This window comes from Mycteria americana, chromosome 14 (genome assembly GCF_035582795.1).
Source record: "Mycteria americana isolate JAX WOST 10 ecotype Jacksonville Zoo and Gardens chromosome 14, USCA_MyAme_1.0, whole genome shotgun sequence".
In the NCBI taxonomy this organism is placed as follows: Eukaryota; Metazoa; Chordata; class Aves; order Ciconiiformes; family Ciconiidae; genus Mycteria; species Mycteria americana.
The window spans coordinates 14,014,169-14,031,826 of NC_134378.1; the positions used below are offsets into that span (position 1 = coordinate 14,014,169).

The window sequence follows — 17,658 nt, forward strand, 5'->3', positions numbered from 1 at the left end:
CAGGGAAGATTGTGTCCCAGATGGGAACAGCAAATTTAATTACTGACAACGGAATGAGTACAAAATGTTTCTGCACGCACAGTTCTGGACAATGCCCTGCTTCAAAATTCACGCAACTTGATTTTTGCAACATTACACTGGGAAGAGTTAGTGGATGGTAACCCCTTAAACCGAGGATGAGTGTGCGTTACTGAAAAGCTGGTGAAATGCTATTGAATTCGTGGAGTGAAGTCAGCGAAATAGCTAGACATCTAAAGAGCTAATATCAAGCACTGATACTTATGTAGAGAAAGTACAGAGGACAGGAAAACTGTTCATCTCGGAGAGGCCCTGTGCTTCCAGGAAAGGAATTTTTCTTTTTTTTTTTTTTTTTTTTTTTAATACAGAGTGCTTTATTTTAGGTGGCTGCCTCTACCCCGAGAACATAGCTTGGTGATGGTGCTGTGGTTTTTCTCTGTAGGAGAAGGGCATAGGTGTGTAAGTCAGGAGTCACTGAACAAGTGCTGCACGTATAAAAAAAATCTTACTGTACTGCCACGTAGGAAATGAGGTTGAGACTGATACAGCACCATGTTTTAGAGCCCATGCATCCAGGCTATGTCTGCAAAAAATTGACCAGAAGTTGATTACAAGCTCTAATTCTTCCAGGACTTGCTGAACAGCTGCCTGTTGCCATCTCTCTTGCTATCCAGGAGATGGATCCCTCGGTGCTGGAGGTAACGACCTTCTGGATGCTTTCTAATAAAACAATGAAGAGCTGACTTTATCATCCTTAAAGCAAATTACTTTTGAAAAATGCTTTACAAATACCAAGGGTGCTCTTTAGATAGGGATGTTTTCTATTAAAAAGTCTTGAATATTTTTCTGCCCTTAAGTGGAAAAGTTTCCTCAATCCAGTGAGGTATATAGCAATAGCTCATGCAGAGAAGGCAGGGGTTATTTTCTGTCTAGAAGAGCAGCGTCATCATATTGGTTTGTTTTAAGTTGTCTTGAAGAAGGCTTAGTAGATTTTTTTTTTTTTTTTTGTCTCCATGAACTAATTACATCACCTTCACTTCTCTACCTAAAATGATCTTGGGTAAAGACGATGTGGTAAGTCTAGTAGTGTCTTAAATGTTTGTCTCGGCCTCCGCGTGATGGCAAGACAACAGCAATAACACTGCGAGGCTGGGGCAGCGGTTTTACTGGGGGGGGAAATCAAGGTATTTCCGCACGAGTCTGAATAGCCGGCGTCCAGATGCGTGCCGAGCCGCTGTCTTGTGGCTCAGCCCCGTGCTGGTCTGGCTCTGGTATTGCTGGCGCTGGTTACGCAAACGGCTCGGTTCCCCGGTACCTCTAGTTATCTGTTTATGTTAATATTGGATAACAACGAAAACACTAGGCTTGGCCCCGGTGCACTGCTGCGGGCTTCCTGCTGACTTGTTTACGCCTTCTCATCCCACAGGTTTGTCTGTTGTCATAGTTCCCATTTTCTTTCCGTTTTCGAAAGCAGGACAGGAGGTCTCTATGGAGACAGGCATCAGTTCCACTCCGTGCGCTAAACTGTAGGGGTTGCTGTAAGAGCAGAGCTGCGAACACGCTCCGTCCCCTGTGGAAGCCAAAAACATTGCCATGCTGACATCTCCAGTCCCTCGTGTCTCCGGGAATTAACATTTCAAGGTCTCAACAGCTTCACTATAACAACACTGCGTGCTATTACTTTCGTTGGATCAGTAACATGATAACAGGAACATCATCTCTGGGCAGTACAATTTCAACTTCCAGGATTTTTTTCATTAACTGCGTAAAAGACACCAAACCATGAGGATATGTCTTTAGAAGTAGGACGGATGAATTTAATCTGAAATGAGAAAGTTAAACGTAGGTTCCAGTAAGTTGCTGGGACATGGGCAAAAAACTTCTGAGAGATGGCTTTGTCCCAGAGAAGGAAGTTTACGCTTTCCCTTACCCGGTGTGTGTACGTAGTTACTCAAACTCGTACCCGAAGGAGCTGGGTTGCTGAGCAGCGTTGTGTACAATACGTGACTTACGGCTCCAAAACCCTTTGAGCAACAAATCACTGGAGACAGGGAGGTATCTGTCTCACCTGCTGTCCTTGTTGGGGGTTGAATGTTGCCATCGTTGTTAGCCGTGCGATGGATACGATGGGAAATGCAGTCAGGTTTGGCTCAAACAACTTTTATTCATGTAATGATGAGGTAGGTGTTATGGGTGTAATTTTCAGAAGTACCCAAGCAACTTAGGAACCAAAATCCATCAACGGTGTAATCACTGAAGTTCAGGTTCCTACATGAGTGACTGCTTAAAGTGTTACTCTATCACAGTTTTGGTTTGTGCCTAGCTTCATCTGAAATTGAACCAGGGACCTAGAGAGGTGTGTGTGTGTATATGTATTTCTGCCCAACTGCCTTTCAGGTGTGTTTATCTGTAATCAGATAGCTATACAGGAGATAGCTTTACAGGAGAAGCCTTTGCTCACAAGGCAGATAAAAAGGGAAAATCATAACTGAGGCTGCTGTGAGAACAGAAGGGTTGAATTGCGTAGGATGAGTAGAATCTGAAAACTCCACCAGATGAGGAATAAAAGAGTTACCTGGTGTTGTGTTTCATTTTTTCTCCTGGAGGGCACGGTACTGATCTTGTACGAGGTTTACTTCAGAGTCCTGAATGGACTGGTGGTCCAGTCTGACGTGCTGCTGAAAAAAGGATCCTCTCTTGTTCCTTTGCAGCACATGCTATGGAACAGCAGGTGAATTTTATAGCAAGTTTCCTGGATAGTGCACACGTAATTAGCTAGGTGTACTTTTAATAGCACCTTGGCTAAGTGGAACCCTAAGGAGTGTTTAAAAAAGCAGTGATTGAAAGGTGACTTATTATTTTGCTCAGTATTATGACTCCAATGAAAAACAAAAAAAGTTCTAGGATCTGGTGTCACATAAAGCACCCAAAACTTGTAAATGCAGATTATCAGTTTGCTTGAAAGATAGCATCTGAACATTGTCTTTGTGGACCGGTGGTCCTCAGCCTGTCCCTGGTACCGCAAAGCTGTGTAGCGTAACACCAGACTGGGAGACAGAACAGCGAGATTGATTGTACAGTATTGGTTATGAATAAAGGTCAAGTTCTGCCGTCTGATAAATCTGCTTTCTGTTAACCTCCTTGTATGCTATGAAATTAAGATTAATTCAGATGAAGTCATCAAGGAATATTTTGGTGGGCAGAGGGTTGATGTAACGATTCCAAGCCTGTGCATAGTTCGTGAGAGGGAGTAGTCCCTGTGGGCTGTTGGCAAGAGATAAAATACTCCTTTTAGTCCTGTAATGTCTGTCTTGTGCATTTGCTAGTTGCTTCCCACCAGCTCCTCAGGCACAAGTTGTTGGGTCTGTCTCAGCGTGGAAGTGTGTCAGGTTAATACCAGGTCCCTGGGAGCTCAGCTTCTTGGCATATTTTCACAAGCAAATACAATTAGGAGGATTAAAACCACCTTTATATGTTGTAATCTAAGTTAGTCTTCAAGGCTCCTGTTGTAGTCAGTACAGAGAGGGAGGAATCTCCAGAGAGATTGGTTTTGTCTCAAGATGGGTGTCCGATTTGGGTCATCCTCTGGGACTGTCTAATGGAAGGGCTCATTTGCTATGTCCACTGTGAATGGGTTTTATTGTATTTCTCGCTGCTTTTAGGATATCGCTGTTCCTTTACCATTGATGAAATGTTAACTCAAAGTGTAATGATCGCTTAAGGCAGTGACTTTGGCCTGCATACGGTATTGAAGGAGTGTCATAAGATTCTACTCCTCACCCTGGGTGGAAAAAATGAACAGAAAAGTCTTCTGACTTACTGACATACTTCCATTTTCTCGTAATTTATAGATATGAGCAAATGTAGGAGCTGTAGATAGGAGCGAATAAGAATAGGCTCCAAATCAAATAACAAAATTTTGAAAAGGTCAAATTAATATATTTTTACAGCTGTCTTTCACAGAATGAACGAGGCATTAAAATCCTGATTATAAGTTCTCGTGAGAATGGATTGTAATGAGAACAGGAACCAGCACATTATAAATCCACTCTCCTGGTAATAATTTAACTAGAACAGTAACTGGTACAAATATAATTCATTAATTCATTTTTATGACAATTTAAAGACTGAAATCTGGTTGTTACTGTGTGGCCTTCTTATGCCATATCTAGGACATTTTTTTGTAGTTATAGAGTTGAAGTATTGAGACTAAGACACATTATAAAACAGATGGATGTAAACTTCCTCGGAGCCTACCTTATCACAATTGCCCCCTTTTATAAAGTTCTTGTTTTGCTTAAGATTGGGTTGAAAGAATATTAAAAAGTAGTTCTGATTTATGTTTATTTAGGACAGATGGCTAATTTAACTAGTCTGATCTCAGTTTCTTATTGGACTACAGCCAGTGATCCTTGATAGTCTAATATCTGAATTCAACATTTCCCAAAAGCATCAGATGCAAATAGCAAAATAATTAAAAGACTGCATCAAACTGTAAATATCCATTAAAAAGTGTGAAATTTTTGCTAATAACATTTGTGGAGCTTTCGTTATTTTGAAGAGTTGTAGTTGCACTGACAGTAAAGACTGACACCAAATATGGTGAGTGGTTTTATTTGTTTATTTGGGTTTTTTTTGTTCCCCCTGCTGCTTTCAAAGTATCTTTAAAAAGACACTGTAACATAGCCTGATGGTCACAAAACTTCTTGCCCTTGTTTTAACAGGGGAGTGAAGGGAGGGATGATCCGATTTTAGGAGTCGGGGTTGTTCAGGATTTCGGACTGATGCTCTTGGCGTCCGCTTTTGTCCTCTGCGGTTCCCGCTCGCTGTCCCTAGGCAGGTCTGTGGGGCTTCGTGTGCTCTGGCTGCCCTCTCGGGAGCCGCTGATGGATGTGGCCTGCGTGACTGTCACAGAAGACATTTATATGGCAAAATGATTGTAATCTGTCAATTTAAGACAGCTAGTTTTGTTAGATGAATTTTCAAGTTACTCCAGAATTTGTGTGTGCCCTCTTTGTCAAAAAGGAGTATAGCCTGTTCTTAATAAATAACTCGTGATTGGGAAAAACCCTAGAACAATTAAAATCTGTATTTTAGTCTGTAGTGCTTAGACATCATGAGTGAAACCTTGGCTCCGCTGAAGTCAGCAACAGAACTCCTTATCGATTGTACCTGGACCGTTATTTATGCTAAAATAGATGGGTAGAAGATACAAAATTATAAAATCCATGTTACTCATTCTTTTTTTGTTGTTGTTGTTGTTCAAAACACCAAGCACGTTTCCTTGGCCGGGGTTCGTACTCGTTCCATTCTGCCTGTGCGTCAGGTATGCCGCCTCGTGTATCAGCTGCTAGTTCACTGTAACTGGCTTTTCTGGCATCTTCACCATGGATGCGTAGCTTAATCTTAATAAAGATGTCCACATGAACTCCCATCTGAAGAACTGCAGCTGGAGAGTTTCTCTTTAACACCTAGCTCACGCGTACCAAATGATCAGTGCTTCCAGTATCTTCATTAATAATATTAATGTTTAGAGACATTAATGATGATCCTTAGCGTAACCGTAGGCTTAATAGAAGATTGGTCAGATAGTAGAAAAGACCTATATACATGCTGTTAGCATGTTTTTACAAGGATTCCTTTAAAAATGGATTTATTGGAGAGTAATAGCTGTAGGTTGAAATATTAAACTGTAGACACTAATAGATCTTCCTTGTAAATAACAATGCGTCTTCATGAAATGTGTCTCGTTTTTTGGAAACATAGGTTCTTCACATTGTCTCACCATATATTTAGTGTTAATCTTGTCAGTGAAAGTCTATTTAGACCACAGAATTTCATGAGTTTTATATTCAAACTGTCTTGTCCTTCCCACTCCTTAAGACAGTCTCTGTATTAGATTGCAGGTTTTCTATTTTAAAGATCTTTTTAAATACCAGCTTGTTGAGTTCCTACCAAAAAAAAAATTAGAAAGAAAATCTTGCAATAAGCAAAGCTGCAATCATAACATATCCTGAATGATGATATTAAAATTTGGAGTAGAAGCAGTAAGTTATTTCCCATAAGCCATAGATTAATGGAGCAGCAGCAGTAAACTATGCCACAAGAAAGGTCTCTGTATTAATTAGGAGATGCTTTGTGTGGTGTCAAAATGCAGTATAGATGGGTTAAAATGAGGGGATAAATGTTGCTGCAGAAAAATCATTGAAAAAAATAATTTTATGTAGAGGCCTGCCCCTGTGACTAGTTTATCCCAGCAGCATGTGCTAGTTGGTGCAGTACTGCAAGTTAAAGGGGCTGAATAGTTAAACTAGAAATTGCAGCAGCTGCTATGTGCTGGGCTTGGACGGCACATCAAAGTGCTGCAGAAACCAAGCTCCGTGCGTGGTCCTGGCGGGTCCCAGGTTGGTATTTCAGGGAAAGTGTGGCAGAATAAAAAGTTTATAGACCTGTATGAACATGCCTAAAACTTGTACTCTAGGCTACTGGGGAAAATACGGTGTGGAAGTATGGTGCGTAAGACTAAAATGCCCTTATTTATGCTACTGTGAAGTGGAGGGGAGAGAGGGCGTGCTGTGTGTGGTACCAATTTCATCAGTTCAAGGTCTGAGATGGGCGTTCTTGCCGGTGGAATTGGCTCTTCAGCGTCAGATGTGGCAGCCAAAAACTTTGGCTCTCCTACTCCCCAGTTCGGTCTGCAGTTGTCCAAGACAGAGGCTGTCCTCTTGTGGTGTCTGCTATATGTACTCATTAGGAGAAACTAATATAAAATGACCTGGTGACAGAGGACTTTTGATCAGCTCAGCACACTGGCTGCACAACTGCCAGAGCTTTCTGGTGAACAGCAGTAATTCAGTGTACAGGTGGGTCATCTTGGCTTGAAGAAACAACAGTAGCCCTTTCCAAGCCTGATCCACCAATATTGTATGTGCAGCTTTCCTGTTCGAGGGCGATGTGGTTTGCTATGGATTTTGCTTTTGCAGAGTACTGCCTGTCCATAAGACACTGGTATTTTTAATTTAGATCTTGCTGCCCAGAACAATTTTCATTCCACAGGCATTACCCCAAGGGTAGATGGTGGTGCTTCCTAATATTCAGTTTCCTTTCTACTGTAAAGCAACGTAACTTCATTGAAATTCAGCTTTCCAGCTGGAACAAGTGGGAAATGGCTTAGAATGGTTGATTTTGACTTACAGAGACTCTGGGAGTCCCTAGCTCCAAATTCTAGGAAGGTCACTTAGTTCTTGTGAACTGATGGTGGCTCAGATGCTCCAGCCAAAGAAGCTGCTGAGAGCAGAACAGAGGAGTGAGCCATCCACTCACTCCTCTGTTGTAATCTCTTGTTTTTTCCTGCTAGTTTCATGGCTATAAACTTAACTGTAGACTATTTTTGGTGCCTCAGAAGAGTGATGCAAGGTTTATTTCTGTCAGATGCAGAAAAGAGATAGGAAATGCTTGAGTTTTCACTCTAACTTCAAAAGATCTTACAAGGCAGTGGGAATTTTTGCCATGGCAGATCTCCCGTAGTTTTCAACGGGATACAAGAACAATCTGTATTTTAATAAACATGATGACTGAGACTTGTTGCTGAGTGAAACTAATAAGATGAAATATGTTGACAAGTCATGGCTTTGTATTGTTCAGCCTGAGTATAAATTGAAAAGTCAGCAGTACTGGACAAGTACGACTTTTGAAAATGTGAATATATTTACATGATTTGATACGTAATGTCGAAGCCAATTTGTTAATGGGCAACTTCAACGCTTGGTTTTATATACTGAATAAAAACTAATAGGTCAATTGTAACGTAAAAATGCACATTTTATTTTGGCTTTCTGTTTTTAGGATTAAGCCACGTATTCAGCATAACAAGAAGAAAGCAATAACCTTCTTTTGATTTGATGATATACAGCACCTTTTATGTAAACCCATGAAAAGTGATTACTGGTATCATGAGGAAACAGCACCTTAGGGATTTTACTAGGCAAGGCAAACAGCTGGAACCCATAATCTCCTACAAGTCTGATTGTCTGTGGATCACCATGTCTACCCTAGGGTGCTATAAGTAATACTTTTTTTAATTATGCAAAACAATAAATTCTTTGAAAATTTTGAATTTAAAATTGTGAGTAACCATGAAATTTAACTATGTGTGAAGCCAGATGTTTGCCAGAAGTTCTTAGTTTAGGACTCTGCAGATCTTGGTTTTGTATGTAAATATGAGACATTTCCTATTATTTTCTTGACATTTAAGATGAATTATTCCATCAGTTTAACTGAAGTTTAATTTAACTGGAGGAATACATATATCTAATCTTTGACAGTTGGTTTTTTCAAGTTAATTTAAAAGAAATTTAACTGCATCTTTAACGGAAATAAGTCTAGCTTTGTGGGTATTTGCATTGATTTAATTAGATAAGCTTAAAAAAAAGAAAAGGACAACTTCTTTTTGAAAGTTGAAGATAGAGCGACTGTATTTCTCTCTTCTTGAGTACAAACCTCTTGAGAAATGTTGCTGTCTGTCCGTCGACCGGGTAGTAGTGCCCTCGTCGTTACTGCCGTGCGTTAGTGTTTGAAAGGCTGTGGTCTGTGTGGCCTTCCTAAGGGGTCTAGCCCATGCAAATTCACTGAAATCACGAAGCATGAGCTATGCTTTAAAAAAGGAAGTTAGATCATTCTTAAAATACTACCTCAACCATCCTCTTCACATTTTAGTTTCTTAGTAGCAAGGTAAAATATCCAGGCCACTTGTAGCACATCCAGTAATCTGAAATAATACATGCTTTAAAAATCGTATGAAGCCTGTGCAGACCTCGGTGCCCTAAGCTGTATCCTCTGCTTGTTCCTAGCGATGCAGTACGGTGTTGCTTATGTTGAGGGAGCATTTCTCCTGGTCCTAATCACAGAATATTGAGCTCCTAGTGTTGGTGACACAGTACAATGAAACAAAAATTACTATTTTCAGCCAGGCATCCTGCTCCCTGTTGACTTGAAAGCCCTGATGTCACACTGCACGCTGCTGACTCCAGAAGTGTTTCGGAGAGGGATTGTCATATATTCAGACACCCGCTAGAGATGTCTGCATGGTATGTTTGTGTCTGTCGGCTCTTTCGGTATGCTGATTTTTCTGGCAGTTTGTATCACTCTTTCTCCCAGAATTCTCGTGCCTTTTGCCTGGTCCGGATCTCTGGGGGAACTATCTGAGAGGCTCCTGGGGAAAAAGGTGTTTGAGCTTCTATTGTTAAAATCCTCCTTTCTGAGAGACTTCTAGGAGGGTGTTCCATTATCTCTGCAGCTAGAGGTGCTACCAAAATCTTCAAAGCCAGCTGCTGGACTTAACAATATAATTTTCACCTGAAACTTTTTGTTCTAGCAGGTGATAATGATTAGGAGTTGGATATTAAAAATCTGCTTTTTTCCCCAGGATGAGGTTTTAGCCAGACATCAACACAGGCAGAATGACTGTGTAGGTAAATGCTGCTTTCTCTCATCTTAAATGCCCTGTTGCAAGCAGCTGCATCATTCTTGAAATGTCATCATAAAGCTTGTCAGACAATTTCTGCCCCTCAAAGGCAGATTCTAGGTGATCTAAGTGTATAATTTGCATGTTAATTTAAATGTGCGAACTGGTTTGGGGTCAAACCCACTGGTTTGATGAAAGCATTGAGAAAAGGTTATCAAACATGCAAGATGAGTGATGAACAGGCATTGTGTAAGGTAAACATCCACGACTTCTTGTCACTTGTGGGAGTTTGTTAGGAAGCCTCAGTTCCAGGAGGATGGTTAAGTCTTTGAGCATTTACATTATCTGCAGTAGAACTGTCGTGTCCTTAAAGATGTGTCTAAGCACATGCTTCAAGAATAGCTCTTAGAGCTATGTTGGAGGACAGGGCAGACCAGCATTTCCAAGTAGCCATCTCAGTCTATGATCAATAAGGTTATGATACTCCATGTATAAATTTAATTGATTAACGTGCAGTTTTGCTGTGTGTGACTCAGTCTTTTTCTGGCTGGTGGAATTATCAGTTACTTCAGAAAACTTTGAGCGTTCTTCATCTTTAAAGTTCCTCTGGTTATGTATCCCTGAATAGAGACAACAGTTGAAATTCTTCATCACATGTCTTTCTGTAAGTATTTATTTTATAATACTAATTGTGCCTTACAATACTGAGAAGTAAAATTCGCATGAAACTGGACTTGCAGGTCAGGGTAAAGGGTATTGTCATTGTGTACTGGGGTGCTTTTTTCTTGAACAGTTTATATCCATCCTGTATTGGTGGGGGATGGATTATTTGGCCCAGTTGTTCTTGCCTACCTCTAATTTCTCTAGTTTTATCATGGTTAGGACATTAAAAATCATAATGGGCAGAAACTTCACATGCCAGCTGCTAGACTACTCATAAATTCTACTCTGGGACCAATATTTTTCGCTCATCTTGCATTTTATTAATGATTTTTAAAAATTCTTCGTTATCCTTGTTTTCAGATGTTTCTCACTTCTTTTCCAAATTAACATGCTGTGTGATGTTCTGGTCTGAGTCATTACGGGATGTTAGAAGAATCCTGAGGTAGAGAAGGACAGACATTTAACCTCAAAGGGAGGGATGGGTGGTAGTGATGGTTTAATGACAGTACAGCATGCAGAATTTTAATAAGTTTCCTCCATGTTTAGTATGTTGAAATTATCTTAAGTAACAGTTCATATAATGTTGTGTTGAAATAGTGCCTTAGAGCCTCATTGTCAAGTACAGAATAAACCCCCAGAAAGATGTATAGTCTCTGGATTAAAGAAGCACTAATCCAGCTGTGAGATGTCACGTGGATACCAGCAGATGGAAGACATAAGAAAAGGAGCTAAAGCTGTAATGGGTGAAGTTTTGTGGTGTTAGGTTTTCATTTTCAAATATTGATAGATAATTGACACAGTCATTTTTCGGTAGGATTCAGTCCTCCTTTTTGGTGTTATCTGAGAAGCTACAGATTCATCAACCATGGTTTCTTTGATGTTTTGATACCTTAAAGAATGGAATTGTCATGAGTTCCAGCTTTCTCAATGTTTCAGTTTCTTTCATGATGTGTCTTGCTTGGAAGGTCTGGAAAAATAAAGTAGAGGTGAGGAAAAAGTATCCTAGAGGAGCACCGAGCAACTGCACTCCATTTACGAGGATCTGCAATCCTAATGAAACCTGAGGTCACAGAATAATTGAAGTTGGATGGGACCTCAGGAGGTCATCTCGTAGCACCCCTGCTCGATAATACAGATGGTGGGTAAACTAAGACTGTTTCACAGGTTTGGCATAGTTGAGTTATAGAGATTCCTAACTGGCTAGAACAAGCAGGGCCTGCTCTTCCATGCGTACTATTTCTGTGTTGCTTCTAGGTTGTCTGCAAGGTTCAGATCCATTGTTAATGCACACAGTAAGAATATGGATTGCAGGCATAGATTGTATGCATGTTTTATGTGCACCATTTCTAAAAATGAATAGGATAACAATGATGAACGTTTGCTGTTGTGAAAAGCTCCTGAAGTTTTGTATGAGTGTGGGAAGCTGGGCGTCTTCTATTTCTCTGAGAGTAAAACCTGGGTGAGAGAATCGAGGTCAGATTATACCTCAGCTGGGGCAATAATACGAATGCACTGGTGGCTAAGTTGCAATAGGACACCAGACTTCCATCATATAATGTTGGCCTTCAGTTGTGCTTTATAAAGACATCCTTACTGCTAACAGCATACTGATGGTCCTGTCTCTGTAAGATTATCTAAATTCCTCCACTGTTCTCGAGGACCCCTTGGTTGGTGCTGAGGTGTCCGAGGGCTTTGGGTAGACTCATCGCTAGCATTTTTACAGGTGGTGTGCGGACTCGGAGGTGGTGTGCGCCCGCTCGGGCACAGCGACGCAAGCGTGCAGCCTGTGCGGGGCGAGCGCCGCAGCCAAGGTGGGACGGCTCGCGTAAGCCTGCGGCGCCGCGCTGTTCCTGCTCGAATCGGCCGTCCTGATACGAGTTGTGACATTGCTTTCCCTTCGGTAGAGGCACTCGAGGTGGTTTTGGAAGAAGTACTGATCTAATTCAGTCTCACTGACTTGCTTAGTTCGTGTGATGAATGAGATTTTAATCTCTTTTTAAGAAATACTAAGGGTACAAAGCTTGAAAAAAGGATGCATGAGGTGTCTGTGTACCACATGGAAAACTTTCCGTCTGGGAGAATACTCGATATAGTGGTACGATCTTTTTTTCTTTTTTTCTTTTTTTTTCTTTTTTCTTTTTTTTTTTTTGGTGTCCATAACCTTATTGTAAGAAAAAGCATCTACAGAATTTACCTGGAGAAATTGTTCCAGAGCACAGTTCCTTGTGAAATGTTAATGAAATACCGGCTGTGACCAGCTCTGTATTTCTCCATTCAGGATCACAGCAGTAACTCTCCTTAAAACTAATGTTTGATTTTTTTATGACAGCGTTTGGGGAAGAAGAATCCTGGTTAGGCTGCTGCAGGCTTGCCCTTTTGCTTTCCTCTTTGCTTTAGTGACTGAAAGACAGTGGAGATGATAGCTGTACGTAAGGAGCTCCGTGCCTCCACGTCCTTTGAAAATAAACACAAAACCATGCTCTCGTGCTAAATGGAGCTGCATCAGCAGCTTTCTTGGTTAAATAACTAATAGGCTGTTTTATGTTTTTATTTAGAGCAGGGAATGAAGTAATTCTGGAACCAGGTTAGTAAACACTGCGGTCTGGCAATTAGGAAATTGATTGGGGACCTAATTCACGATAACATAGTCCATTTTTTGCCAGGACTGTAAATATCTCCTTATTGCTTAATTCTACAATATCCTTAATAAGAAACCTGGTCATTTGTAAGAAATCAGCCGTACGTGTGGCAGGCTCATCTGTTTGTCTTGCTCTCTTTTTTTTTAACGTTCATTTGCAACAGAAGCAACTTGGTACAGATAGAAAAGAGCAAATGGTAACGGGCTTGAAGTTGAGAGCTCTTAGCTTTTAACACTCAAGCCCTTGAAGCGGAGGATTTGGGGATAAAGAGACTTTACTTATGGGTTAGAGATCCTTTGTTCTGTGCTTGGCTGTTTTTTTGTTTGGCTTCGTTTTCCTATAGCATTAGTAGATGGCAGGTTGCTTGCAAAGTAAAGATACTTAATTCTAGGGTCTTGAGCTCATAAAACATTTTTAAAAATGCAAAGGCAGCACTCACTGGAGGGCCTTTGGCACCCATGACACTGTGTCAGGATTATGGATTACTGCCAGTCGTGCATTTCAGTCTGAAAAATTGAGTTTTAGCTCTCTGAGAACACGCTGATTGTAAGAGCAGTCCGTACCACTTAAACTACTCGTACCAGGCACCCTGGGCCTCCTGAATTCACAGTAGCTATATGCTTCGCTTCAGGTTTGCAGCATAACTTTCAAGTGATTTCATAGAAAAGGAATAAAACTGAATTGTAATCCTTGAAAAATATATACCAAAAAGGTCATATATGTTGCTTATGTACAGTGGAGTTCCATCAGACTTGAAAGCGGGCAATTTCAAGGCCAAGCAAAGCTTATTACTGGAGCCAAACAGAATCTCAATCAATTGTAAAATGAACTTTTAAATCCTTGGCTTTTGAAACCTATATTAAGCAACAGGGAAAAAGTATTAATTGTTATGAAAATGCAAGCACGGGCTTTATTGTTTGGGGGCAGGACTGACATTTGCAGCATCTTCTTAGACCTTTAGCAGAATCAGTCTTGCCAGGAAAGAAGGGCAGCTTCAGGCTGCCGGTGAAGTCGGCTTTGCCCGAGCCGAGGGCAGGGTCCCTCCTGGCCAGGCAGCAGTAAATGAAGCGATGGCTTCGTCTTGCCACTCCACTCATCCTGATGGCCCTGTGGGCGGCATTAACATAAGATATATGCTCCAGCCTTAAAGGTTGGCACCAGTGTACTTCATTTGCAGAAGGCACAGCCCCTGTCGCTTGATGCAAATACACAGATGTGTATTTGGAGAGGGGTTAAGCGTGTAAGGTGTTTTTATAACATATTTGACACTTCTTCCGCTGATACTTAACAAAGAGGAAGAACAACACAGGATGTGGACTCCTACGATCCATCTTTGTGCTGACTAAATATAAATATCTATGACAAATTGCACAAGGATGCTTTAATGGCAGTTGTCAGAGACATTTAAAATGGATTAGATCTTTTCCATTTTCCCGCTAATAATGAATGTTTAGTGAGACTTTTAAAGCTGTTAGCTATTAATTATAGTACCTAAAAATATGATCGTGTTCAGTGAAGTAGGAATCGGCACACGACTGTATGCAAAAGTATGTTCTCTGTCTAGCTTTTGTGACCTAGCTTACTACTTTACATTTTATTTATAAATACAAGAAATAATTTTTTAATGATGACAGCTGGTGATGAAGCAGCCTTGCCCTTGAAAGTTGTAAGCAGGCTGAGAATATTAACACTAAGGAGGTAAAAGGATAGATTAATAGATAAATGTCCTGATACTTAAATAATGTATGATAAAATTAGATTACCATAAATTTAGTTCTGTTGTAGACATTAATATTGTTCTGAGGCTAGAACTTCAAGTGTGGAAATAGAGGGTTAGTGTTTGCATTAATAAAAATGCAGACCATTGTCCTTTGCTAGTGTTGTTGCTGCTTTCTGCAGATAAGAAATCGCCTTCTCTTTAAATTCGTTTATACTACCAAGGGTTACTTTTGCAGATTGGAAATAAATAGGGTTATATTTCTACAGCGAAAATAAATGTTTCTACTGTTGAAATAAATGACTTATTCCAACAATAGAAAGCTGATTATAGTATTGATAAAGAGGCCTGTCAGTCAAATAATTCTCACTTATGTATTCAAAAATCTTAACTAATAGTGCGATGAAAAAAGCTCTAGTGGCTTTATTAAATTCTTGCTTTTCAGGGTAATTTTTTTTTCTTTGTAGCTGGAAAGCATCTTCTGTTTGCAGCTTGCAGTCATTTCCCCAAGTAGTGTTAGAGCAGAGTGAGGAAGCTCAGAGTCTTTGTTTTGGTTTGGTTACTCTGTTTTCTTGGTGGTTTGTTTTGTGTGTATTGGGTTTTTGTGTGTGTGTGTGTGTGTGTGTGTGTGTGTTTTTTTGTTTTTTTTTTTTCCACCTGAGTTAGTCAAGTAGGGGGAATCCGGCTTGTGGGATCTAGTTTCGGTCTTTGTGGGTCTATTTGTTTGGAAGAAACTGCGTCTTCAGAAGACAGCTCGGCAGTACCTTCGTGCTCCGTGGAGACCTGGCCCACTAACCTCTTTCAGTAATCCGTCTGCAGGCTCCGCAGACCGTCCGTCTCGGGTCGCTTGGCCCCCAGCACTGTGGGGTAGCAGGCACCGCTCTCGCCCCTGTTTTCCTGGCCGAGGGATTTATCTCCTCTGACGTTAGCCGCGAGAAGTTAGGCATGTAGCCAGCGCTAGTTTTATCAGCTCCCCCGACAGTCAGCAGGGAGAGGGGGAAATGCCCGGAATGTTGCTTGCCCTCTCCTGGTAGGGAGGTCTAAATGCTTTTTTTTGAACATGTCTTTCTCTGTTGGTAATGGAGTCTGATTTAGGCCGTGCATTCTAAACTCAGGTTAAGTGAGATGAGTCTCACTTAAGACTTGCACAAAGTCACATAGGAGACGTCTGGTAGGCCAGTGTCCTACCCTTTATTTTGTTGCATATCCCAGTCTGATGTCCTAGCCGATGGATCTTCATTGTGCTGTTGGCTGAGCCAGGGGTATGACCATTGAGCAGCCCTGTCTCTGAATCTTCCCTGAGGGGCAGCATCAAAAAAGTTCAAATTCTCCCTTGTCTTTCCTGCTTTGTTCGTGGAAATTTCTTTGTGCACCAGGTTTCTCGTGAAGACCCTTCCAAGCCTTTTGACCCAGCAGCCTTGCAAGACCTGTGCAAAGTAGTTACGGCGTGGGGAGATGAACTAGACTGAATTCCCTTCCAGATATAAGGCTGAGGTTCTTGGGTGTCGATGGGAATGGGACTGGAGCCTTTCCTGATGCTTCAGCAGAGCACGCTATTAACCTCATGAGAGCTACCACAGCTCCAGAGAGGGCAGTGGATGAAATTCTGGGGTTGTCTTCTACAGATTTGAATACTTTTCCCAGCTAGCTTTTGCTGTAAGGAGGTGAAAAATGAGAGCAGAAATACATAGAGGAGAGATTTGATGGGGAAGAGGAGGGGAAAGGAGCGCAAGAATTTATTCTGAGTCCACCTGTGTGTGTGTGCATGCATTTATTTCTGCTTAGGCATTGACATTCCTCAAAGTACTCTCATTTGATAGCTCTGAGTGCCCTAATGATAATTACATTTACACTAAATGTGGAGCAGCATCAATACTGATATACAAATAATTTAAATCTGCCAGCCAGCTGTCTTAACTAATCAAATGGAGATTGCCCCCTGTCTCAGTCAGTAAAGACAGAGAAGAATTCATCTTCTTTAAGCGGGAGCAGCGCGGAGGGTGAATGTGGTGGCCCTTCTGTTAAAGGTGTCCTTCTAAGAAAAAGGATACGACGAGGAACGAGCAGGCTTCGTCTGTCTCCAGCGTAAAGAAAGCTGGGCTGACTTGCGCCAGCCTTGGGGTCTGGAGCGTAGCTGTGTCACTTAGAACAAATGGTTGGTTTTTAAAAATGGACGAATTTTGCAGCAGTGATTGAATTTTTCAGCTCTCAAACAGAAGTGTCTCTGATTCCATCCCTTGGTATGGTCATACTGAAAAAGCAAAATTTACTTGCTGTTATTTTTGGAAGGAAAATAGGCTTTAACCTTGAGGTGCTGAAACAGCAAATAAGATACTGTGTTCAGGTAAGGATCTGTGACCTGTAACAGGTGTGAGGGGCTGCAGAAGTGACCTGCTTTTACTTCACAGCATAGAGTAGAGGGAACCTTGCTGAGTGCTAATTAATTGTTGCTTTCATGCAAAATAATTCTTACCTTCAAATAGCCTTGAAAAGAGTTCTTCCAGACTTTTCATCTAGGAAAAGTTGATATTCAATTACAGCTCCATAAAATGGGATCTAACTACAAGGACTGAGCTTTTTAAAATTACGGATTTTGAACTTAAATAGTTTTTCAACTATTTAAGCAAGCCATACTTAATTTAAAAATAATCCTGTCTGTCTCAGTGCATTATTGTGAAGGGGTTTTTTTGAGGGGCTTTGTTTTTAGTATGGAAATAACTCCTCTTTTTTTTTTTTTTTTTGGTGGGGTGTTTTTTTTTTAATAATATTGTATCTGGTCTTCTGGGGGCTCTGCATGCAATATTTTTACTGAGATAGTAATATCATCTGACTCTGTGTCCTCAACTCGCATGGACTTGCTCCTTGTGCCCGTGCTCACAGTGGGATAGGAACAGCGTTGAAGCATGAGGAGAAGACGGGGAAGCAGCTGCCAAGCTGGGCTTGAGCAGCTGGATGAGGCCAGGCTGGCTCCAGCCAGCCCGCACGCAGCTCGGCGTTACTCGAGCAAGCTCATCTGCAGCTGCGGAGGTGCACAAGCACGTGCTATAGCACCGGTACCACGATTCCCCTGGCACCCCGCGTATGGGATGGCCAGCTTGCCTCGAAGCGCGTGCTGTAAGTAGTTGTGTGGGAATACCTGCGTTTGCATTCATTCATTG

The 17,658-nt window shown here is 41.3% G+C and overlaps 1 protein-coding gene across 1 annotated transcript in view; it reads left to right on the plus strand.

Annotated features, from left to right (window-relative positions):
- Positions 1-17,658, plus strand: part of CDH4 (cadherin 4) — a 468,873-nt gene that overhangs the window by 41,463 nt on the left and 409,752 nt on the right. The gene's annotated exons all lie outside the window — the stretch shown is intronic.